At 39.0% G+C, this 25,591-nt stretch overlaps 1 protein-coding gene across 1 annotated transcript in view; it reads right to left on the bottom strand.

Moving 5' to 3' along the window:
- The window catches only part of nherf1b (NHERF family PDZ scaffold protein 1b), a 55,379-nt gene that overhangs the window by 21,379 nt on the left and 8,409 nt on the right, over nt 1–25,591 (bottom strand). The gene's annotated exons all lie outside the window — the stretch shown is intronic.

Here is a 25,591-nt window from a genome sequence, read left to right as displayed (position 1 = left end):
GAGACATTTCAACACTAATATTGCTTAAGGAGGCTAATAATATTGACCTCATATTGAATATTGAACCACATTTAGTGACTAAAATCCAGCATGTGCAGTGGTAAAGTGATGTGATTTTGCTTTAACAGATGATGTGGTGATATAAATGTGTTTCAGAGACGCATTAATGGACCAAGCAGCGATTCCAGCACATTGTAAAAGATCTGAGATGTTGTTTTGCTCATTTCATAAACCCCTCAGCCATCAGTCCGTCATCACAGCGCTTCAGTGTTGGTATTATTCCCAGGTAGCAAAGAATTCTGGCCCAGATTTGGCATAAAGCTGGTACAGCAGGCATTTAGTCCGGCACTGGCGAGCAGCATGTGGGCCAAACATGGCCCAGGTTTGGCTGAGGCGGGACCGTCTTACAGGCAGAACTCATGACATGGGCCATATATCAAATGTAGTGTTTGGCCCAGATATTTAAATGTATATGTGGGCCACGTATGTTTGGCCTAGCTTGACCCACTATTAAAATACATTTAAATCATTTTTGAGCAAAGAAAAAATTGTATCAATCAGGTCGCTTCAAGAAAAAGCACAGCCATAAAGCAAAATGCTTCATGGGTTTATAAAAAAAACATCGTAGTCATCACACACCAACATATCTGGCCCAGTTCAGGCCCAGTTATGGGTTTTTACCTTGGCTGAGACTTATATGGTCCATGTTTGCCGCTTGTATGGAAGCTAGACTTGGTCCAGTCATATACCATAATTCACTGCGGCATGTGGGCCAAGCAAATGCTGACGGTGTGGGCCAGATCTGGGCCAAAGAAATTTTGCTATGGGGGTTATTTCCTCTAGAACAGTCTCGAGCATCAGTCTGCGCTCCCAAAGAGCGTCTCACTCCTCCAAAAGCCACAGCATTGCGTTCATTGCATTTCGTCTTCCCCTTCTGAGGTGCAACTCAATTAGTCGAGAAGAAAAAACACCAGAGTGGCGAATCCAACCCAGGCTCATTCTGAAAATGTAGTCTCGTGGACGTTTCTGGAGGCCGCAAAATACGTCCTTAGAGGTGCGTTTTGTTTTTTTTTTTGCAGTTTTTGTTTTCGTGAATCCACCAAGCGGCAACCTCCCGCTCTCCCTCAGAGAGCCAATTCGGAAGTATCTAAAACTGCAATTCATCCGAAATTTTGCTAGTCTTGGCTGCTCCTGGCTCCAAAACAGAGCAAATTTCAATTGAGCCCACTGTTAGAATGGCCAACCTTACAGCAGAAAAAAAGGTGTTTACAGCCTGTACAAAAAAAGATTTTGGTTAATACAGCTAATATTACCCTTCATGACAACTGTGAGGGGGTGAATTTTTTTTATAACTCATCCGTTTCCTTTATATTAAGTTATATTAAGTTTGCATAATTAAGGGAGTGGCCACTTGAGTGACAGATAGGTCTAGTTGGTCGCCGTCACGTCACCTTAGCTGACTCCTGCAGATTAGCCACTGAACTCGGCATATTCATCGTATTTCTGTGTTGTTTTATGTGGCTTTACACAGTCAACTGCCTTTTGGACTTGTTTCCTACAATTATTAGATGGCATGGCATGCTGAGTGCATTAATTGTGCTCACAAACCATTAACGTGGCCTCCGTTTCCCATGTGAGTAAAGCTATATACTTATATACCATCTCTATACATGTATTTGTTTTATTTAAGATCATTTATATTCATATTTAGAGCTGTAATGCACTCCAGAATCTGACGAATTGATTAGCTGTAGGCTCTAGATCAGTCATCTGAAGTGTCGTCATACAGTGTTATGCTGGAGTTCATCAATAGTCTTGCATTAACTAACACAGACTATATCTGAAGTATTTGGAAGTAATTCGCGTTTTCCTCCTGTTGAATAACGTCATAAGAACAATGTTTAGTGGCTCAATGTATTACAGCAGTGTTTTTAAAAGTCTAAACACTTTATTGATATAGTATACACTTAAGCACAAGTGGACAGAATACAAACGAGACGCAGGTGATAAAGTATTAAGCGTTCTCCCAAAGTAAAGTGTGTCTGAACCAGGTCCAAGCTAAATGCCAGCAGTTGTCTGTAGCTCCGCTCACTCTCCGCCTCTTTGCTCTTGTTTGGTATCCCGCCGTGGGTGTGATGACGCGCGAAAAAAATGGCGACGGTTGGCCGCACCTACTTGTGGCTTCTTTTGCGCTTTTTAGAAACCTATGGGTGACGTCACGGATACTACGTCCATATATTTTACAGTCTATGGAATCCACAAAAGACCGCTCTCGCGAGTGGTCTCTTGCAAGTGCCGTTCGTGCTAGCGCTGTTCTCGCGTAAACCCACAAGAGGCCGCTGTCGATCATCTGTCCGTCTTCCCTAAACCCAACTTAATTTACTGATTGACCCGCCCACCCGCTTACTTCCCTAAACCCAACCAACGATTTACAAAAGCCGTCCAGAAAAAGAAAAGCCACCATTTTTACCATGTCTTCAGATTTTACCACATTCTCACCCTGTTATTCACTTTATTTCTTGGATTCTGTTTATGTCTTACTTGATTTCTGGAACTGCTCAAATTCCGAACCCCATCAACTCCTCTCTGCGTCTCAAGTCCGTTGTCCAACATGACAAGCTAACTGGACTAACTGGTTGCAGCGGGAAAGCCCTCCACATGGAGGTAATCAGTCAGCCGGTAAGCGTCAAAATGAACAACGTCATGCGGCCCCGTAGCGTTCGTTTTAAAAAAATTAAATGCAGCCATACGTACCTCCGGCGATTCGCGATCTCCATAAACGTCCTACGTTTTCAGAATGAGCCTGTGTTGGGCGAATCCCAACCCTGCAGGCACAGGATGTCAATATGACGACAGATTGACGTTGCACCCTAACATTATCAGGACGTTGCTTTTGGTTGAAAATGAAAATCAAGTTGACGTCAGAACCCAACGTCAGACAGACATCGACGTCCAACGTCGTGGAGACGTTGGATTTTGGTTAGTTAATGTCACAAATTTAAACCAACCAACGATCAACGTCTACTGATGTTACACTTCTTATTGTGACGTCATTTGAGGTTAACTAATTTCAAGAGGAAGGCGAGGCAGTGGCGCAGTAGGTAGTGCTGTCGCCTCACAGCAAGAAGGTCGCTAGTTCGATCCTCGGCTCAGTTGGCGTTTCTGTGTGGGTTTCCTCTGGGTGCTCCGGTTTCCCCCCACAGTCCAAAGACATGCGGTACAGGTGAATTGGGTAGGCTAAATTGTCCGTAGTGTATGAGTGTGTGTGTGGATGTTTCCCAGAGATAGGTTGCGGCTGTAAGGGCATCCGCTGCATAAAAACTTGCTGGATAAGTTGGCGGTTCATTCCACTGTGGCGACCCCGGATTAATAAAGGGACTAAGCCGACAAGAAAATGAATGAATTAATAATTTCGAGAGGAGATAATTGACCGCAGCTGGTCTCTCATCTACAGTCATTAGTTAGCCAATCAGATTAATGCAAACTCACTATAAGTAGCCTATCTGAAACTCCTCCCTTTTCTTTGTTTCCCGAAGAAACCCTCCATTCGCCCCTTGTCCCCCTTTCTTCCTTTGCCTCGGGGAGCTCTCGAGAACTACCCGATCTCGTACGCCCCTTACATGCTCAACCGACCAGGCGGGAGCCCCGGGCTCAATTATCTCCGAGCTCAGGGTTCTCTCCCAGGACAGCATGCCAAACCAATTGTCAAACAATATCTAAGTGTGAAACTGACATTGGATTTTGCTCCCTGACATCGTAACCAAAATATAACCAAATACCTATGTCACATGACGTTGTGTGTCTGCTGGAAATGCACTAAACTCCATTTCTCTGACTGATATTTGCCCCAGTTTATCAGTAAGTGATGATTTTGTTCTCTTGTGTTACTCACTGGATGTAAACGCCGCTTTATTCGCAAATGTTTTATGCGATATTCCAGTATTGCGCATAAATCTAACTCGCATCCTTGAATGGAAGCACAGCTAGTGTGAGGTCAGCTGACTATGAGCCGCCCCTCACTGTTCTCCAACGCACACATCCAGGAAAATAACACCCTTCCGCAGCCTTCAGCAGGCTGTTGGGGGCTTTTTATAGCTTTCTGGACACTGATTCAAAACCAGAGTGTTTGTGTTTAATGCGCTGCTGATTATATTTAGCCACAATGCGATTCAACACATCAGCTTTGTCATCATCACACACCCTTAATCATTATGGGGGAAGCAGTTTCACTTTCCTGGAGGGCAGAGTAACGTTCAGTCAGGACAAAAGCGATTGTTCATGTCATCATTTACAAATCACTTAGAAGAAAAAATAAGCTTAAAGGCGCAATGTGTTCGATTTTTTTGTTTTTAATAAAATATTCAAAAACCACCAGCACAGTGTTGTACCCTCGCTGGCCACTTTATTAGGTACACCTTACTAGTACCAGGTTGGACAACATTTGCCTTTAGAACTGCCTTAATCCTGCATGGCATTTGAGTACAGTGAACTCATTGTCGTGTGCAAGAAACCAGTCTGAGATGATTGGCGCTTTATGACATGGTGCGTTATCCTGCTGGAAGTAGCCATCAGAAGATGAGTACACTGTGGTTATAAAGGGATGGACATGGTCAGCAGCAATACTCGGGTAGGCTGTGGCGTTACTGATCAGTTGGTACTAATGAGCCCAAAGTGTGCCAAGTAAATCTCCCCCCACACCATTACACCACCACCACCAGCCTGAACCGCTGATACAAGGCAGGATGGATCCATGCTTTCATGTTGTTGAGGCCAATTCTGACCCGAACATCCGAATGTGGTAGCAGAAATGAAGACTCATCAGACTAGGCAGTGTGTGAAAAGGGTGTATTTACAGTGGGTAAAATAAGTATTGAACGTTTGAGCGTTTTTCTTAGAAAACATATTTCTAAAGGTGCTGTTGACTTGACTTTTTTACTAAATGTCAGTAACAACTGAAGTAATCCACACATACAAAGACAGCAAAACTGATTAGTTTAGAAGAGAAGTTATGTGTATTACAATTGAATGACAAAGAGAAAAAAAGTGTTAAACACATGAAGAAAGGAAGGTGTAAAATGACATGACAAGTCCAGACAGCAGTTGAAATCTCTGTATGCTTTTCTTACTTAGATTTTTTGTCTTGTTTTTCATCATAATATCTTTAAAAAAATCCTAAATCAGAAAGAATTCTTGTTTTCAGAAATAATGAGTCAAAATGAAGTGAGTTTTTCCCTTAGACAAGCAAAATAATCTGCCAATGTGGCAAGCAAAATAAACATATTACAAAGGGAAAACAAGATTATTTTGCTTACCCCATTGGCTGAATATTTAGCTTGTTTTAAGGAAAGAGTCACTTAAATTTGACTCATTATTTCTGAAGACATGACTATATCTTTTGCTTGTCCAGAAAAAGCTTCTTGATTTAAGAATGTTTACGTATTTGGACAAGAAACAAGACCTTCTAAAGGTGCCATTGACTTGACATTTTTACTACATGTCAGTAACAACTAAAGTAATCCACATTTACAAAGACAGTAAAACTGATTAGTTTAGAAATGAAGTTGTGTATAAAAATAAAATGACACAAGGAAAAAGTATCAAACACATGAAGAAAGGAAGGTGTAAAAAGCCATGGAATGCCCAGACAGCAGCTGAAGTCTCTAATTGCTTTTCTTACTTAGATTTTTTGGCTAGTTTCCAGTCCAAATATGCACAAATTCTTAAATCAAGAGGAATTATTGTTTTAAGAAATAATTAGTCAAAATTAAGTGAGTTTTTCCTTATAACAAGCTAAATAATCTTCAATGTGGCAAGCAAAATAAACTTATTTCAAAGCTAAAACAAGGTAATTTTCCTTACCCCGTTGGCAGATTATGTATCTTGTTATAAGGAAAAACACTTAATTTTGACATATTTCTGAAAAGAAGATGATATTTTTTGCTTGTCTCGAAAAAGCTTCGTGATTACATTTATTTTTTGGACAGAACAAGGCAGAAAAATCTAAGTAAGAAAAGTAGTTTTGCTGTGTGTGAAAAGGGTCTATATATTTTATTTTGCTTACCCCATTGGCTGAATATTTAGCTTGTTTTAAGGAAAGAGTCACTTAAATTTGACTCATTATTTCTGAAGACAAGACTATATCTTTTGCTTGTCCAGAAAAAGCTTCTTGATTTAAGAATGTTTACATATTTGGACAAGAAACAAGACCTTCTAAAGGTGCCATTGACTTGACATTTTTACTACATGTCAGTAACAACTAAAGTAGTCCACACAAACAAAGACAGCAAAACAGCATTTTTCATTAGAAAAGATAATTCCAAAGGTGCCGTTGGCTTGGCTTTTTTACTAGATGTCAGTAACTACTAAAGTAATCCACACATACAAAGACAGCAAAACTGATTAGTGTAGAAATTAAGTTATGTGCATTAAAATTAAATGACAAAGAGAAAAAGTGTTAAACACATGAAGAAAGGAAGGTATAAAAAAACATGGAAAGCCCAGACAGCAGCTGAAGTCTTGGAATGCTTTTCTTACTTTTTTTGTCTTGTTTCTAGTCTAAATTATTGTTTGTAAAAAAAAATAATGAGTCAAAATTAAGTGAGTTTTACCTTAAAACAAGCTAAATTTTCTGCCAACAGGGGAAGCAAAATAAACTTATTTCAAAGTAAAGAAAAATGATTATTATCTGCCGTGTTTTGTTTGTTTTAAGGGAAAACTCACTTAATTTTGACTCTTTATTTCCGAAGACAAGACAATAGTTTTTACTTGTCTGGAAAATGCTTCTTGATTTAATAATATTAAGATATTCGGACTAGAAACAAGACAAGAACTCCAAGTAGGAAAAGCTTTCTTCCAGTGTGGTTTTCCCAAGCCAGCATACTATAATAATAACAGTGAAACATGATAAACAATTAGAAGTAAAACCAAAAAGCCACAGCTCAGAGTCGCCTGATCCTCCCAGCAATTCTCTCTCTTTCACACACACTAACACACACTATACGCCAGCATTTCTATGGGAAGGAAAAGCTGGACTTCCTGAGGACCACACCTGCTTTCCACTGTCAGAAACAATGCAAACTCCACCCACCTAGAATACAGTGGACGGGTGGACAACATCACAAGAATCAGCCTGATGAATGGCTCCGTTTCAATTCTGCACACTATAAATAGTGGCTAATCATTCAAAGCGGACATTTCTTGAAGAAATAAATCAGACGTTCCACGGCGGACTGCGCAAATACAGATCAAATGAGCGAAAACATCAGTGAAATGCGCTTGCGTAATGTTAGTAACACTCAACAATTGTGGGAAAATGTTACACTGAAATTTTTAGTTTTCTTATAATCTTAGAAAAATACACTGCAAGTCCAAATACATAAAAAGACAATCAAAATCCAGGGTGGATGTTGATCGCGGATAAATAAAAGTGAAGAGGGGGTGGCCCTTAGAAACATCCTAACACCCCACAGCGTTATCAGTCATTTAGGGCGGGGCTATCATTAATTTAAGGGTGGAGTAATCAGTCCTTTTTGGCAATTCTATAAATCATTTAGGGCGGAGTTATCAGTCATTAAGGGCGGGGTATCAGTCATTTAGGGCGGGGGTATCAGTCATTTAGGGCGGGGCTATCAGTCATTTAGGGCGAAGTTATCAGTCATTAAGGGCGGGGTATCAGTCATTTAGGGCGGAGTTATCAGTCATTAAGGGCAGGGTATCAGTCATTTAGGGCGATGCTATGAGTAATTCAGGTGGAGTTATCAGTCATTTAGGGCGGGGCTATCAGTCATTTAGGGTGGAGTTATCAGTTATTTAGGGTGATGCTATGAGTAATTCAGGTGGAGTTATCAGTCATTTAGGGCGGGGCTATCAGTCATTTAGGGCGGAGTTATCAGTTATTTAGGGTGATGCTATGAGTAATTCAGGTGGAGTTATCAGTCATTTAGGGCGGGGCTATCAGTCATTTAGGGCGGAGTTATCAGTTATTTAGGGTGATGCTATGAGTAATTCAGGTGGAGTTATCAGTCATTTAGGGCGGGGCTATCAGTCATTTAGGGTGGAGTTATCAGTTATTTTGGGTGATGCTATGAGTAATTCAGGTGGAGTTATCAGTCATTTAGGGCGGGGCTATCAATCATTTAGGGCGGAGTTATCAGTTTTTTAGGGTGCTTCTATGAGTAATTCAGGTGGAGTTATCAGTCATTTAGGGCGGGGCTATCAGTCATTGAGGGCGGAGTTATCAGTTTTTTAGGGTGCTTCTATGAGTAATTCAGGTGGAGTTATCAGTCATTTAGGGCGGGGCTATCAGTCATTTAGGGCGGAGTTATCAGTTATTTAGGGTGATGCTATGAGTAATTCAGGTGGAGTTATCAGTCATTTAGGGCGGGGCTATCAGTCATTTAGGGCGGAGTTATCAGTTTTTTAGGGTGCTTCTTAAGAGTAATTCAGGCGGAGTTATCAGTCATTTAGGGCGGGGCTATCAGTCATTTAGGGCGGAGTTATCAGTCATTTAGGGTGATGTTATGAGTAATTCAGGTGGAGTTATCAGTCATTTAGGGCGGGGCTATCAGTCATTTAGGGCGGAGTTATCAGTTATTTAGGGTGATGCTATGAGTAATTCAGGTGGAGTTATCAGTCATTTAGGGCGGGGCTATCAGTCATTTAGGGCGGAGTTATCAGTTTTTTAGGGTGCTTCTTAAGAGTAATTCAGGCGGAGTTATCAGTCATTTAGGGCGGGGCTATCAGTCATTTAGGGCGGAGTTATCAGTCATTTAGGGCGGGGCTATCAGTCATTTAGGGCAGAGTTATCAGTCATTTAGGGTGATGCTATGAGTAATTCAGGTGGAGTTATCAGTCATTTAGGGCGGGGCTATCAGTCATTTAGGGCGGAGTTATCAGTTTTTTAGGGTGCTTCTATGAGTAATTCAGGTGGAGTTATCAGTCATTTAGGGCGGGGCTATCAGTCATTTAGGGCGGAGTTATCAGTTTTTTAGGGTGCTTCTAAGAGTAATTCAGGTGGAGTTATCAGTCATTTAGGGCGGGGCTATCAGTCATTTAGGGCGGAGTTATCAGTTTTTTAGGGTGCTTCTATGAGTAATTCAGGTGGAGTTATCAGTCATTTAGGGCGGGGCTATCAGTCATTTAGGGTGAAGTTATCACTCCTTTTTGGCTGTTCTATTAGTCATTTAGGGTGGAGTTATCAGTCATTTAGGGTGGGGCTATCAGTCATTTAGGGTGGAGTTATCAGTCCTTTTTGGCGATTTTATCAGCAATTTAGGGTGGAGTTATCAGTCATTTCTCAACAAGATTAGCTGAGTGAAGGCAGAGTTGAAAACCAAGCCGTCAAGCCAGACACTTGTCTGTCCAGCTGCAACCCATCTTTGGGAAACATCCAAACACACTCATTCACACACACACACACACACTCATACACTACAGACAATTGAGCCTACCCAATTCACCTGTACCGCATGTCTTTGGACTGTGGGGGAAACCAGAGCACCCGGAGAAAACCCACGCGAACGCAGTGAGAACATGCAAACTACACACATAAATCCCAACTGAACTGACCAAGCCGAGGCTCAAACCAGCGACCTTCTTGCTGTGAGGCGACAACACTACCTACTTCGTCACTGTGTCGCCAAATTTGAAATTAGCACAGCTAAATTATTAATCACGATTAATGTCATCCAAAATAAAAGCTTGCTGCAGTTAATCATGATGATTCTTTTGGCAGTACTAGTTGAACTCCTGAACCGCTCTACTTTTTTGTCCAGCACCGTTTCACTTGAATGTACAGCACAATATTGAAAAGAAGAACGATTTTCACTTCCATTTCATGCCAACTTTAAGTCAGTTATATGATAATGCCACTGTGTGCCATTTTGATTAATCTTCTATTAATCTTTTGCCGTTTTTGTTCTGCCGTACATGATGGAGCTCTACCCCGATGCACAATGGCCAAGCACTGTGCAACAGAGGATGTTATGTGCGTCTGCGGCGGAGGAATCTCAGAAAGGGCAAGGAATCTGAGGAATCTGCTGCAATCACAAAAGCCTGTCCATCTCGAGAGCGGGGACCATTGAAATGAAAATGCGAGGAACTAAGGTTTGGCTCCTGCAGCACATCCTGTGTACACAACCCTGGCCTTGACCTGAGATCAGCCCTGCCAACCCGACACAATCACCGCCGCTGCCAGCACAACAACAAAAAAACAAACAGCAGAACTCTGAAACAGTACACATTTTGGGTTGCTTTACTTGAGTATGTGTGATGCAAACGTACATGGTTCTGACTCAAATGTACAAAGAGTGAGGACATCGCAGTCTAAACTGCATCAGAAACCACTTGGTGTACCTCAGGGTTCAATACATGGCCCCCTCCTCTTCTTCATATGCTCTCTCTGGACTAGTTATTTACTTAATTATTTCTTTTTTCTCAACACGTTGTATTCTAGCACTTACACTCTTGCTTTTAAGTGATTGAAAGTGCACTTTTAGAGTACTTTTAACTTATTAACAAACATATTCTATGACTCAACATGGCATAAAAGTTTAAATTTGGCACACAAGTTACTATTTACACGATAGAAAGTGTAAAAAAGTAATAAAGATGTACTGAAGTCCTACTTAAAATGCACTCTTAATGTCATTACATGTTAAAGTAACAGTGCATCATCACCTTTTATTAAAGTAGTCCTAATAATATTGAACAACATCCATTTTTAATTCTCTCATGGCAGTGTTTGTAATGTAAACATACATGGTTCTCACTCAAATGCGCAAAAAATTTAGAAATTGCAGTCTAAATTGCATCAGAAACCCACTCGGGGTACCTCAGGGTTCAATACCTGGCCCCCTCCTCTTCTTCATATGCTCTCTCTGGACTAGTTATTTACCTACAGTAATTATTTCTTCATTCTTTATACTTCTAACCTATTAATGAACATATACTATGACTCAACATAGCATAAAAGTTATAATTTGGCACACAAGTTACTATTTACACAATAGAAAGAGTAAAAAACTAATAAAGATGTACTTAAGTCCTACTTCAGTGGGTCAAAAATGCTCTCCTAATAACATCACCTTTTATCAAAGTTGTCCTAAAAATATTGAACAACACCATTCTTCACTCTCTCATGGCAGTATTTGTGATGCAAACATACATGTTTCTGACTTAAATGTACAAATAGTGAGGAAATGACAGTCTAAACTGCATCAGAAACTCGCTCGGTGTACCTCAGGGTTCAATACATGGCCCCCTCCTCTTCTTCATATGCTCTCTCCGGAGCAGTTATTTACTTAATTATTTCTTTTTTCTCAACACTTTGTATTCTAGCACTTACACTCTTGCTTTTAAGTGATTGAAAGTGCACTTGTAGAGTACTTTTAACTTATTAACAAACATATTCTATGACTCAACATGGCATAAAAGTTTAAATTTGGCACTCAAGTTACTATTTACACGATAGAAAGTGTAAAAAACTAATAAAGATGTACTGAAGTCCTACTTAAAATGCACTTTTAATGTCATTACATGTTAAAGTAACAGTGCATCATCACCTTTTATTAAAGTAGTCCTAATAATATTGAACAACATCCATTTTTAATTCTCTCATGGCAGTGTTTGTAATGTAAACATACATGGTTCTCACTCAAATGCGCAAAAAATTTAGAAATTGCAGTCTAAACTGCATCAGAAACTCACTCGGGGTACCTCAGGGTTCAATACCTGGCCCCCTCCTCTTCTTCTTATGCTCTCTCTGGACTAGTTATTTACCTACAGTAATTATTTCTTCATTCTTTATACTTCTAACCTATTAATAAACATATCCTATGACTCAACAAGGCATAAAAGTAATAATTTGGCACACAAGTTACTATTTACACAATAGAAAGAGTAAAAAACTAATAAAGATGTACTTAAGTCCTACTTCAGTGGGTCAAAAATGCTCTCCTAATAACATCACCTTTTATCAAAGTTGTCCTAATAATATTGAACAACATCCATTCTTATTCTCTCTTGGCAGTATTTGTGATGCAAACATACATGTTTCTGACTTAAATGCACAAAGAGTGAGGAAATGACAGTCTAAACTGCATCAGAAACTCACTCGGTGTACCTCAGGGTTCAGTACATGGCCCCCTCCTCTTCTTCATATGCTCTCTCTCTCGACCAGTTATTTTACAATGAAATGCAACAAAAGCCATGATTGAATGTTTGAAAACAGAATGAGCTACGGTCAGCCAAAATCGAAAGACAAGATCCAAAATGCAGTCGTAAATCTCTGTTCAAATGGAGAAAATTACACGTACTGCATCACAATGTGCAATGTCCTGACCTGAGCTGTCCCACATAGAAACCTGATACAACATATACTGTCCTATCATAATAAAAACAAAAATTGACACAAAAAACACACACAGATATATATATATATATATATATATATATATATATATATATATATATATATATATATATATATATATATATATATATATATATATATATATATATATATATATTACCTGATAAATAACAGCAAATAACTGGGCTTCTAGTTGATCATTTGGTATTTGATCAGATTTTATTGTGCTCAAATAAGCCTTTGCCTTTCATATAAGCCACTTCTGATACTAAATGATCAACTAGAAGTCCAGTTATTTGCTGTTATTTATCAGGTTATATATATATATATATATATATATATATATATATATATATATATATATATATATATATATATATATATATATATATATATATAAAGAGCCATCTGGAGAAATGGATCTCAATGTCTCCCATTTCATTTCTGCGTCATGGTTTGTAAAAGCAGATTAACTAGAATAACCAGAAAATGGGATTCTGCAGCATTAGACCTATGAATCATTGATTTACGTGATGATTTTTAAAAGCATGAAATTAACTGCGTACATTGCTAATATGTCTGCCAAGAGAACCTTTAATATCTCAAAATATTAGCATTTATAAATGACAAGGAGTTGTCAAATCACTTTTTGTGAAGCCACAACAGCAATTTCAAAAGTGTTCCCGTCATTGTCGTCGCAAATTTCATGACTCTGCAGAATCCTCTAATCAGCTGATTCAATATTAAAAGAGAAACTGATCTGAAGTCTGTTTCCTACTGTAGATTTCAATAAACTAAGGTCACACTTTATTTTAACGGTCCGTTTGTTGAATTTACATCGCATCTACATGCAAACCAATTCTCATTAGATTATAAGTAGACTGCTAGGTTGGCGTTCGTGTAAGTTGACTTGTACTTGCAGAGTTTCTCATAGTCCGTTAAACGAGCAGAATCAGCAGATATTAAGCAGACAGTCTACTAATGAACCATCAAAATAAAGTGTTACCTAAACTAAAGCTATAAAATGATTTCACAACACACAGCTGAACTGATTTTGTTGCTCTTGACTGGAGATTTCGTGATCTCTGTGGGTTTTGCTCATAGAAATTTGCAAAGCACATCAGTGAATCATGCAGCTCGAAACTGGCCCTAATTATTAGCTTTACATATTCAAATGACTGTACCTGACGCTCTGCACGTATGTCGCTTTGACTAGGCAAACATTTAGCGAAGGAGTGTAGCCGGCTGTTTACACTTTAATAGCTTTATCGATCTCATTAAACTCTGCGATCATGTCATGGGTGGAAAGAGCATCGCTTAGAATAAAAAGAGGCTTAAATGGTTTAATCCTGGCTGAGCATCTTTGCATATTTCCCGCATGTGTGTGTGTGTGTGTGTGTGTGTTTCCTTTATTTTTACCTGCAGGCCTAAGATAAGCATGCTATACTCATAAGTGTGAGCCAGAGTTTTTGTTAGCCTTGTGATGCCTGGTGTCAGAGATAGTAGGGGTGGGCGATGTGGGTCATTATATCATAATTCATTCATTCATTCATTTTCTTTTCGGCTTACAGTCTAAATTACAGTCTAAATTACATAAGAAACCCACTTGGGGTACCTCAGGGTTCAATCCATGGCCCCCCTCATTCATTCATTCATTTTCTTTTCGGCTTAGTCCCTTTTATTTATCAGAGGTCGCCACAGTGGAATGAACCGCCAACTTATCCAGCATATGTTTTACGCAGTGGATGCCCTTCCAGCTGCAACCCATCACTGGGAAACATCTACACACACATTCACACTCATAAACTACAGGCAATTTAGCTTAGCCAATTCACCTGTACCACATGTCTTTGGACTGTGGGGGAAACCGGAGCACCCCAAACCCACGCGAACGCAGGGAGAACATGCAAACTCCACACAGAAACGGCAACTGACCCAGCTGAGGCTCGAACCAGCAACCTTCTTGCTGTGAGGCGACAGCACTACGTACTGCGCCACTGCGTCGCCTATATCATAATATTTAGTGGTATTTATTGCGTTAATGATATGATTGATGCTTATTTATAGTTATAACACGGCTGTCTGGGATACTTGATTCTGATTGAGCAGTTGCAACATTCCCAGATATGTTATCCGCAGATAACAACTGCTAAATAACACAGGCTCATCCGGTAACCGAGAATCATTTTGACCATCAGTGAATATGTTTGCATCCATATACGTACATCCATAGTCATGTGTATCTGCTTGCTTGCAGTTTTTGATTATTTGGCGCCATCTTGTGTCTGAATAATGTGCAGGTTAGTGTATACTCCATCAGCTGTTTTAGTTTCTGTTGTGTTTTTGGCTGTTTGTCTCCATCTTGTGTCTGAATAATGTGCAGGTTAGTGTATACTCCATCAGCTGTTTTAGTTTCTGTCAGCTTTGTGTTTTTGACTGTTTGTCTCCATCTAGTGTCTGAATAATGCGCAGGTTAGTGTATACTCCATCAGCTGTTTTAGTTTCTGTTGTGTTTTTGGCTGTTTGGCTCCATCTAGTGTCTGAATAATGCGCAGGTTAGTGTATACTGCATCAGCTGTTTTAGTTTCTGTCAGCTTTGTTTTTGACTGTTTGTCTCCATCTTGTGTCTGAATAATGCGCAGGTTAGTGTATACTCCATCAGCTGTTTTAGTTTCTGTCAGCTTTGTTTTTGACTGTTTGTCTCCATCTTGTGTCTGAATAATGCACAGGTTAGTGTATACTCCATCAGCTGTTTTAGTTTCTGTCAGCTTTGTTTTTGACTGTTTGTCTCCATCTTGTGTCTGAATAATGTGCAGGTTAGTGTATACTCCATCAGCTGTTTTAGTTTCTGTTGTGTTTTTGGCTGTTTGTCTCCATCTTGTGTCTGAATAATGTGCAGGTTAGTGTATACTCCATCAGCTGTTTTAGTTTCTGTTGTGTTTTTGGCTGTTTGTCTCCATCTTGTGTCTGAATAATGCGCAGGTTAGTGTATACTCCATCAACTGTTTTCGTTTCTTTCAGCTCCATCTTGTGTCTGAATATGACCATTTTTGTGAGTTGTGTATCCAGATCTTTTCCTGGAGGGCCACATGTTTTGTAAAGTCTAGCTCAGGGATGGACAAACTTGATCCTGAAGAGCCGGGGTCTCAAGTTTAGGTGCAAGCCTAATCAAACACACCTGCTCATAGCTTTCTAGTGATCTTGAAGACATAGGCTGTCTCTCAATTGCAAGAACGCAAAGAACGGACTTGTGTTCTTGTGGAGACCCGGTCTTGTCAAGTTACCTCAAAAGAACCGACAACAGAGAACGCATGATGACAGAAATGAGATGCTGCGTTCTTCCCTGGTTCATTGTGATGGTCACATGACCTTCACACATTTTTAATGGAAAATTATTTAAACATTGCAGCACTCAGACAACATCGACGAGTTATTGTTCTTCCCTTTTCAAAATATACACTATGCATAAAAAACATTATAAATATCCGTTGCACAATATAAATAAAACAGATTTTAATATAAATTTCAGCAAATAAACACCTTTAATGTGCCTTTATAAAGATTTTCATGCTAATGTTTACTTTCACCGTCTCATTTAGGGAAACTCCTGAGGTAAGTAAGTGATATCTCTGAACTTTAGTAGTAAATCTATATAAAATGATGCACTTTCCACCTCCTTTATTCAGCTGCAGTGACTTCTGGGACTTCTTAAGCAAATTCAGTGCTCAAGTCTGCATCGATGCATCCTCGATGTCAAGAACACATCCGGGAACGTTCGCGCGTGCTTTCGCGAGTTTCCCTGCTAAAAAAAAACAGCATATGCTGGTAAGTTGTGTTTTGATGCTGGTATGCTGGTCTTGCTGGTCTCAATGCTAGTTTTGCTGGTCTCAATGCTGGTCCTGCTGGTCTCAATGCTGGTTTTGCTGGTCTCAATGCTGGTTTTGCTGGTCTCAATGCTGATCCTGATGGTCTCATTGTTGGTCTTGCTGGTCAGGAGCAGCACTGAGACCAGCAAAACAAGCATTGAGACCAGCACTGAAACCAACAAGACCAGCATTGAGACCAGCAAAACCAGCATTGAGACCAGCAAGACCAGCATACCAGCATCCAAACACAACTTACCAGCATATGCTGTTTTTTTTAGCAGGGAAACTCGCGAAAGCACGCGCGAAAGTTCCCGGATGTGTTCTTGACATCGAGGATGCATCGATGCAGACTTGAGCACTGAATTTGCTTAAGAAGTCCCAGAAGTCACTGCAGCTGAAAAAAGGAGGTGGAAAGCGCATCATTTTATATAGATTTACACAACTTACCAACATATGCTGTTTTTTTCAGCATGGCTAGCTCCGAACCTAATCAAACGCACCTGCGTACAGCTTTCTAGTGACCTCGAAGATTTTGATTGGCATGTTCAGGTGTGTTTGATTAGTGTTGGAGTAAAACTCTACAGCAGGGGTGCCCAAACTCGGTCCTGGAGGGTTGGTGTCCTGCATATTTCAGTTCCAACCCAATTAGACACATCTGAACCACCTAATCAAGCTCTTTCTAAGTATACTAAAACTTCCAGGTAGGTGTGTTGAAGGAAGTTGGAGCTAAACTATGCAGGACACCCCTGCTCTACAGGGACAGCATCCCTCCAAGACTGAGTTTGCCCATGCCTGGTCTAACTCTAACCAACACAGCAAGACCAGCTGCTGTAATCAGTGCATTCAGACTCAATAGAAACTCACAGGCAAGTTCGCTAGATCTGGTTGGGAATAAACGGTACAGAGGCCCTCCAGGAGCAGGGTTAGACACCATCAAGACTTAACAGTTTACTAAAATATCCACAGAAGTAAACTCTTGCGGATAAATATTTACGTAGATCTCCGATACGCAAATATTCCCCAGAGAACTTCCGGTGGCGGAGCTGCAAATGTTTTCCTCAACAATTCCCAATCACAGCATCGTTTTACCCAAGTCGAGAGTCCAAAGTTCAGACATATTAGACTCAATAGCCTGCAAATGATCGATCTCACTGTCGAGCATGCCCAGCTGTAGATGTACATGACCACAGATGACGTACAGCAAAAACAAACATTGTGCGCACAAAAGTCAATAATGGACTTGAACATGACCTGGAAGCAGGTGGTGTGCTTCTGAACTCTCCCAGAAATCGAGTTATTGAACAGGCGAACATATCCCACAGCTGAGCTCTGCTATGTATGGGGGAGCTTATCACTCTCCATTCAATCCACTGACTTAAGTCGTACAGATAGACATTTCATGGCATCCTGGAAGGTAGGAGAGTGTCTAAAACCCCATTCACACTATTGCTTTTGAGTTACTTACCCTTAGTTATGCCTCATGGCAGTATTTGTGATGCAAATTCACATGATTCTAACTCAAATGCACAAAGAATGAAGAAATTACAGTCTAAATTACATAAGAAACCCACTTGGGGTACCTCAGGGTTCAATCCATGGCCCCCCTCATTCATTCATTCATTTTTTTGTCAGCTTAGTCCCTTTATTATTCCAGGGTCGCCACAGCGGAATGAACCGCCAACTCATCCAGCAAGCCCTTCCAGCTGCAACCCATCTCTGGGAAACATCTACACATTCACTACGGACAATTTAGCCTACCCAATTCACCTGTACCGCATGTGTTTGGACTGTGGGAGAAACCGGAGCACCCGAATGAAACCCATGCGAATGTAGGGAGAACATGCAAACTCCACACAGAAATGCCAACTGAGCCGAGGATCGAACCAGCAACCCAGCGACCTTCTTGCTGTGAGGCGACAGCACTACCTACTGCGCCACGGCCTCCCCTCCTCTCCTTCATATGCACTCTCTGCCAACTGACCCAGCTAGGACTTGAACCAGCAGCCTTCTTGCTGTCCTACAGTGCCAACCACTCAGCCACCTCTGGTGCCGCCCACTAATGACAATAGAAAGAGGAAAAAAATAATAATTGCTTATATATTAGCATTGAGCAGTGGATTGTAGAATCAAATTAATCTAAACTAACGTGTTTCTGCTTGTTTTTTTAAGAGGGCGAAGATGTTCATCTATTTTGGGTAGGCAGACTTTGTCATTGCCCGTCAGGCTTCACTAGGGGAAAGGCTTTGCTTTCCCGATGTTTGTGAACCCTGTGTGGAATGGAAGAGGAAATGAATGCAAGAGTGTAGTAGCTACTATCCACAAACCCCAGGAGGCACAAACATCCACACCCCCCCACAACATGGCCTTCCTCTGACCAGCCAAACCACTGACCTGCCTGGGAGCGTGAGCTGGGTTTGGCCCAGAGTCACAATAGAAAGACCGCAGCTCCACCCTGGACACTACACACACACACACATGCGCGCACACATTCACACACACACACACACACACACACACACACACACACACACACACACACACACACACACACACACACACACACACACACACACACTTGTATAACTTTTTTTTTTTTTTTTATGGAGACCCAAAAAATCACAGCAAGTTTGAAATTGACTGGTTTTACTATACTTGTGGGGACCTAAAATGTAAAAAAATACAAGCTACACACACCTTTGTACAGCTATCCTAATGGGGACCTCCCATAGCTGTAATGATGTTGATTTTCTTCATGGGGACCAAAAAAATATCCCAGTGAGGTCAAAATGTACTGGTTTTGCTATACATGTGGGGAACTACAACGTCAAAAATACAAGGTACACCCACTTGTACAACTAGCTTAACAGGGATGTCCCATAGCTGTAATGATGTTGATTTTCTTCATGGTGACCAAAAAATTCAGAGCAAGGTCAAAATTTACTAGTTTTGCTATACTTGTGGGGACCTACAATGTAAAAAATACAAGGTTCACACACATACTTGTACAACTATCTTTATGGGGACATCCTATAGCTGTAATGATGTTGATTTTCTTCATGGGGACCAAAAAAATATGCCAGCAAGTTCAAAATTTACTAGTTTTGCTATAGTTGTGGGGACCTACAATGCAAAAAATACAAAGTACACACACTTTTGTACAGCTTTCTTAATGGGGACATCTTCTAGCTGTATTGATGTTGATTTTTTTCATGGAGACCAAAAATAAAATCCCAGCAAGGTCAAAATGTACTGGTTTTGCTATACTTGTGAGGACCTACAAAGTGAAAAAATACAAGGTACACCCATACACACATGCAACCCCTCTTGTACAACTATTTTAATGGGACCATCCCATAGCTGTAATGATGTTGATTATCCCAGCAAGGTCGAAATTGACTGGTTTTGCTATACTTTTGGGGACCTACAATGTAAAAAAATACCAGGTACACACAAACACATTGGTTGAACTATCTTAATGGGGACATCCCATAGCTGTAATGAAGTTCTTTCTATACAGACTGTACAATGTAACTCCCAACCCATAAACTCAACTCTCACAGAATACAATCTGCATTTTTACTTTTTCAGAATAGTTAATTCTGTGTGATTTATGATCCATTTCCTTCATAGTGACCAAAAAATAAATATTTATCCCAGCAAGGTCAAAACTGACTGGTTTTGCTATACTTGTGGGGACATACAATGTAAAAAAAAAACATACAAAAATACACACACACTAGCTTCAGAGAAACCTAACCTACCTCCGTCTATACAGTCTTTGTTTACATGCTAACAATCGTCCTTTTTTTGAGGTCAAACCACACAGAGACCACAGTTTGTTTATTAAAGGAGCAGTGAAATACGATCTCCAAATCTTGACTTTCACACTGATAACAACTACGCAGTCTGCGGGAAATAACTAAATAAGAGCAACCAGACTAGCTAGACTAAATGAAACTGAGGAGAATCACTGGGAATAGAAAAACACCTGATGTGTACTTGGGAATAAATAAGACAAATGATGTTGTCATCTGAAGATGTATGTTTAGCTTAAAAGTAAGCATTAAAGGTGCTGTATGAAAGTGTTTGGCTTTTCTAAAGCATAAAAACACCATAATATGTTTGCAGATATTTCAGAAACATGCTAAATGAACATTCTTGTTTATCTGAAAAGCAATGCTGAAGTCAGATATTCTGCTTTGAAAATGTGCGTTACGTGTCGGAACAGCTGTCTTTGTTTTGGTCATTTGAACCCGCCCACTGCCAGTTTAGCCAATTGTATTTCTGCACCCAGGGTTGCCTTGGTGGAAAACCCTGACTTTTTAGTATATCAGTCAGTCAGAAAGGCTCTAAAAGCATGCGTCCGTGACCGAAATGCAACCTCTGGTGGACAGTAGCAAACTCTGAAATGAGACGCAGATTCAGAGTTCCACATGAAGTTATTATTTAGCAAATAATATAAATATTACGAGCGTAAACATTAAGTGAGCAGGTTACATTACAAACAACACACTATGTGACAAGATATGCAGTGATGCTCAGTTGGGCTGTTTGTACCAGACGAAACGCGACAGAAATGTAAACACAGCCATTCAGAAGCACAGAATAGTGCCCTCACTGCACTCCAGCCAAATGGTAAGGTCTATAATCTAATTAACACGTATTAAACCTTTTTAACATTAGTAAATGTAGATGCTGAATCACTGATATGTGTTGGCTAGCATTGAGTCACAGCTCTAAAGTTCAATCTGAAATGGTTTATTTTATTTTCAAGATCTGAGCTGAACTATCTGCTGCTGCTTTCAGTAGTATGGCAATAAATGTCATGTGAAATGGCACTCAAACCCACATTATAAACACTGAATAAAGCACATGAGCCATACCTGAGCTGATCAAAGTCAGTTTTCTGTTGTTCAGCTGTGAGAAATCGAAGCCGTTTCTAATATATTTGATATAGAACACGATTTAAATCACTCGCTCATGTCCTCAATCTGGGTCTAGATCAGATACGCAGCCGGCCGGAAGTGCAATATGTATTACAGCAGCATTTTTATGACACTGTATATCAATAATTAATATTTTTACAGAACTGTGATGGTTGGGTTTAAGTTTGGGGTGGGGGAAGGCATTTAAAAAAGACAATGTATTGGGTAATTTAATAGATGGCATAAATAATACTCGGTACAACTACTGTTTTTACAGAGCAGTGACGGTTGGGTTTAGGGTTGGCTAGATTTTATTAAAATAAAATAAATGGCAAATTTAATAAATATTATAAATAATTCTCGTTAACTTCCAGCCGCAACCATATGTGATCTAGCAACAACCCTCAATCTGGTAACCTGCGCTTGTGTATGTTTTCATCTAGTAGTGCAATACCTAGTTCAACCACTGGGTGTCACACTTACATACTGCACCTTTAATTCATTGCAAAAAAGGCTTGAGATTGTACAAATCCAAATCTGACATACTGTATATATATCTCATGCCTTCTTTCTATATTTATATATATATATATATATATATATATATATATATATATATATATATATATATATATATTATAATATATATAAATTATATAAATATATATATATATATATATATATATATATATATATATATATATATATATATATATATATATATATATATTTATATTTAATATACAGCAGTTCTGTCTGGTTCTCGAATCTGATTGGCTGATAGCCGTGATATATTTAAATTATCAGCCTCTTTACCCTTTGTGTATTACTCCGCCGACATACAGCCAGCAAAAAGCAGACACTACAGATCTAAAATGTAAAAGATGCTTGCTCAGCTGTTTAACTGTCAGCTTATGATTTGAATCCAACGTGGAAGAAAGTAGTTCCTCATACAAAAGGGTTTTTGACACTCTCCATGTATGAATTTGTTTTTATATACACAATTATGCCGTCAAACTGTTGTATAAACGCAATATCACACTCGTAGCAGTGCGATATGGCTGTATATCGGCACTAATCGCACGCCTCCCACCAGTGCCGATATACAGCCATATCGCACTGCTACGAGTGTGATATTGGTCATATATATATATACATATATATATATATATATATACAYATATATATATATATATATATATATATATATATATATATATATATATATATATATGTTTGGTTATAAGCAGCTCCACATTCATATCGCCTCTTGGCATCTTCTTCAATGTGCGCTCGCATTGACAGTTTTGCGCTTGAGCGCCTCCAAGTGCTGTTTACTGTAACTTCAGCAGCTCCGTGCACGTGAACAAAAGTGCCAACCTGATTGGCGGAGAAGGTTTTAATGCGGCGCGCCAATACAAAAAAACGAGCACCAGGCGTTTTTATTTTTTAATGACGCTATTGCGCCTGGCGTTTTGCACATTGGTGTGCATGATCACATTGGCGCCCTTTATATAGTCACATGATGTTTAACGTTGACGGAAAACACAAGCAAAAAACGTCTCGGTGTTCTTTACTCTTAAAAAAAATTGCATAACACATACTTTTACATTCATTTCCTTAAAGAGAAACTAACCCATGCATTTACTTACTACTTAAGATTTTAATGCATTACTTTTTCCCCAACACTGACTGTAGTGTATTGTTTTATACGACATTCATACCGGACACATTTTAAATAGTATATTTTAAATCTAGGCGAAGTGGTGGGTTAGTAGGTAGTGCTGTCGCCTCACAGCTAGAAGGTCACTGGTTCGAGCCTCGGCTGGGTCAGTTGGCGTTCCTGTGTGGAGTTTGCATGGGTTCGCGTGGGTTTCCCCCGGGTGCTCTGGTTTCCCCCACAGTCCAAAGACATGTGGTGTAGGTGAATTGGGTAGGCTAAATTGTCAGTAGTGTATGAGTGTGGATGTTATGAGTGCAGCTGGAAGGGCATCCGCTGTGTAAAAAACATGTTGGATCAGTTAGTGGTTCATTCCGCTGTGGCGACCCGGGATTAATAAAGGGACTAAGCCAAAAAGAAAGTGAATGAATAAATGAATTTTAAATCTACTAAATTACAGAGCAAATCCTACTGTGCTAATGAAAACCGTCATCAAAATATGCGACAGAAATAATATTAAAAGAAGATCTTTATCAACTCATCAACAGTTTATCCATTTAATCCAAACTAAACCATCTCCGAAAGCTCTGCTGTGAATGTGTCCAAACAAACCGATCCTATATTACAATTATTAACATATTACAATAGAAAAGAAGAGGAAAATAATACTTCTGCAAAAACAAACTGAAGAGTCACGGGGGCGGCCACAAGACCACAGCTATTTCCTTTGTGTGGATCCCGAGGTTCTTGGTGATCAGTAAGCACAGCTCCAGGATCAGCCGTTTGGCTGGTATGTAATGGGCTGACCGTGGGATTTCTGTTCTGAGATCAGTGCGGACAGACAGGGGAAGTGTGATATCTGCACATCCATGAAAAACAATGAGAGGAAGCGGCTCTGTGCTCAGCCCGCGGCACCAAAAAACGAGTCCCACAGACTCTTTGAAGATCCGCTTGACAAAACAGCACATCACATGACCTGCGCTGCCCACACAGAGCTTTCTTTAGCAGTATGAGCATAGTCAGAGCTCAGAATAACGCACATGGGCTGACTTTCACTTAATAAAGTCGTGCATTTTTAAACCAGGAGCATTTTTTGGAGATGTTTGGACATGTGTACGTCACTTGAAAGCTGAATAAATAGGCTTTACATTGATGTATGGTTTGTTAGGCAGTATTTGGGCTTTTAAAGTTGTCTAAATGAAGCTCTTAGCAAAGCACGTCACTAATCAGAAATTAACGCTTGTTAGGAAATAACTAAATATGACCATTACATGCAACATACAGTAAAAGTCCTAAATGTTGCATGGTTCTGTAGTGGATACCAAGATACTGACGTTAATATTTGTAATTAATTCAATTATCACTATATAATTGGTGCCCTGTGAAACTAAAATATCAATATTAATACTAATATATTGACGTTAATATTCCTTATGAATTCAATTATCACTATATAATTGGTGCCCTGTGTGAGGCTAAAATATCAATATTAATATCAATACCAAGATATTGACGTTAATGTATGTGATAAATTCAATTATCTCCATATAATTGGTACCCCGGGTGAGGCTAATATTAATACCAAGATATTGACGTTAATATTCCTTATAAAATTCAATTATCACTATATATTGGTGGCAGATGTGAGGCTAAAATATCAACATTATTATCAATACCAAGATATTGATGTTAATCTCTGTGATTAATTCAATTATTACTATATTGTTTATGCCCTGTTTGAGGCTAAAATATTAATATTAATATCAATACCAAGATATTGGCGTTAATATTCATGATTAATTCAATTATCTCTATATAATCGGTGCCCTGTGTGAGGCAAAATTATCAATATTAATATTAATATCAAGATATTGACGTTAATATCTGTGATAAATTCATTTATTACTATATAATTGGTGCCTTGTGTAAGACTAAAATATTAATATTAATATCAATACCAAGATACTGATGTTAATATTCATGATCAATTCAATTATCTCTATATAATTGGTGTCCTGTGAGGCAAAATTATCAATATTAATATTAATACCAAGATATTAACATTAATATTTGTAATTTATTGAATTATTACTACATAATTGGTGTCTGGTGTGAGGTTAAAATATCAATATTAATATTAATATCAAGATTTTGACTTAAATATCTGTAATGTATTCAATTATAACTATATTATTGGTGCCCTGTGAAACTAAAATATCAATATTAATACTAATATATTGACGTTAATATTCCTTATAAAATTCAACTATCACTATATAATTGGTGGCAGATGTGAGGCTAAAATATCAACATTATTATCAATACCAAGATATTGATGTTAATCTCTGTGATTAATTCAATTATCACTATATTGTTTATGCCCCGTTTGAGGCTAAAATATTAATATTAATATAAATACCAAGATATTGACGTTAATATTCCTTATGAATTCAATTATCACTATATTGTTTATGCATCGCGTGAGGCTAAAATATCAATATTAATATCAATACCAATATATTGACATTCATATCTGTGATAAATTCAATTATAACTATTTAATTAGTGCCTCATGTGAGGCTAAAATATTAATATTATTATAAATACCAAGATGTTGATGCTAATATTTGAGATGAATTCAATTGTCACTATATAATTGGTGCCCTGTGTGAAGCTAAAATGTCAATATTAATATCAATACGAAGATATTGACGTTAATATCTGTGATATCTGTGATAAATTCATTTATTACTATATAATTGATGCCTCT

The sequence above is a fragment of the Danio rerio genome, chromosome 3 (assembly GCF_049306965.1).
Source record: "Danio rerio strain Tuebingen ecotype United States chromosome 3, GRCz12tu, whole genome shotgun sequence".
NCBI lineage: Eukaryota > Metazoa > Chordata > Actinopteri > Cypriniformes > Danionidae > Danio > Danio rerio.
Note: the sequence above shows the minus strand (reverse complement) of the source record. Positions and strands in the feature narration are given on the sequence as shown.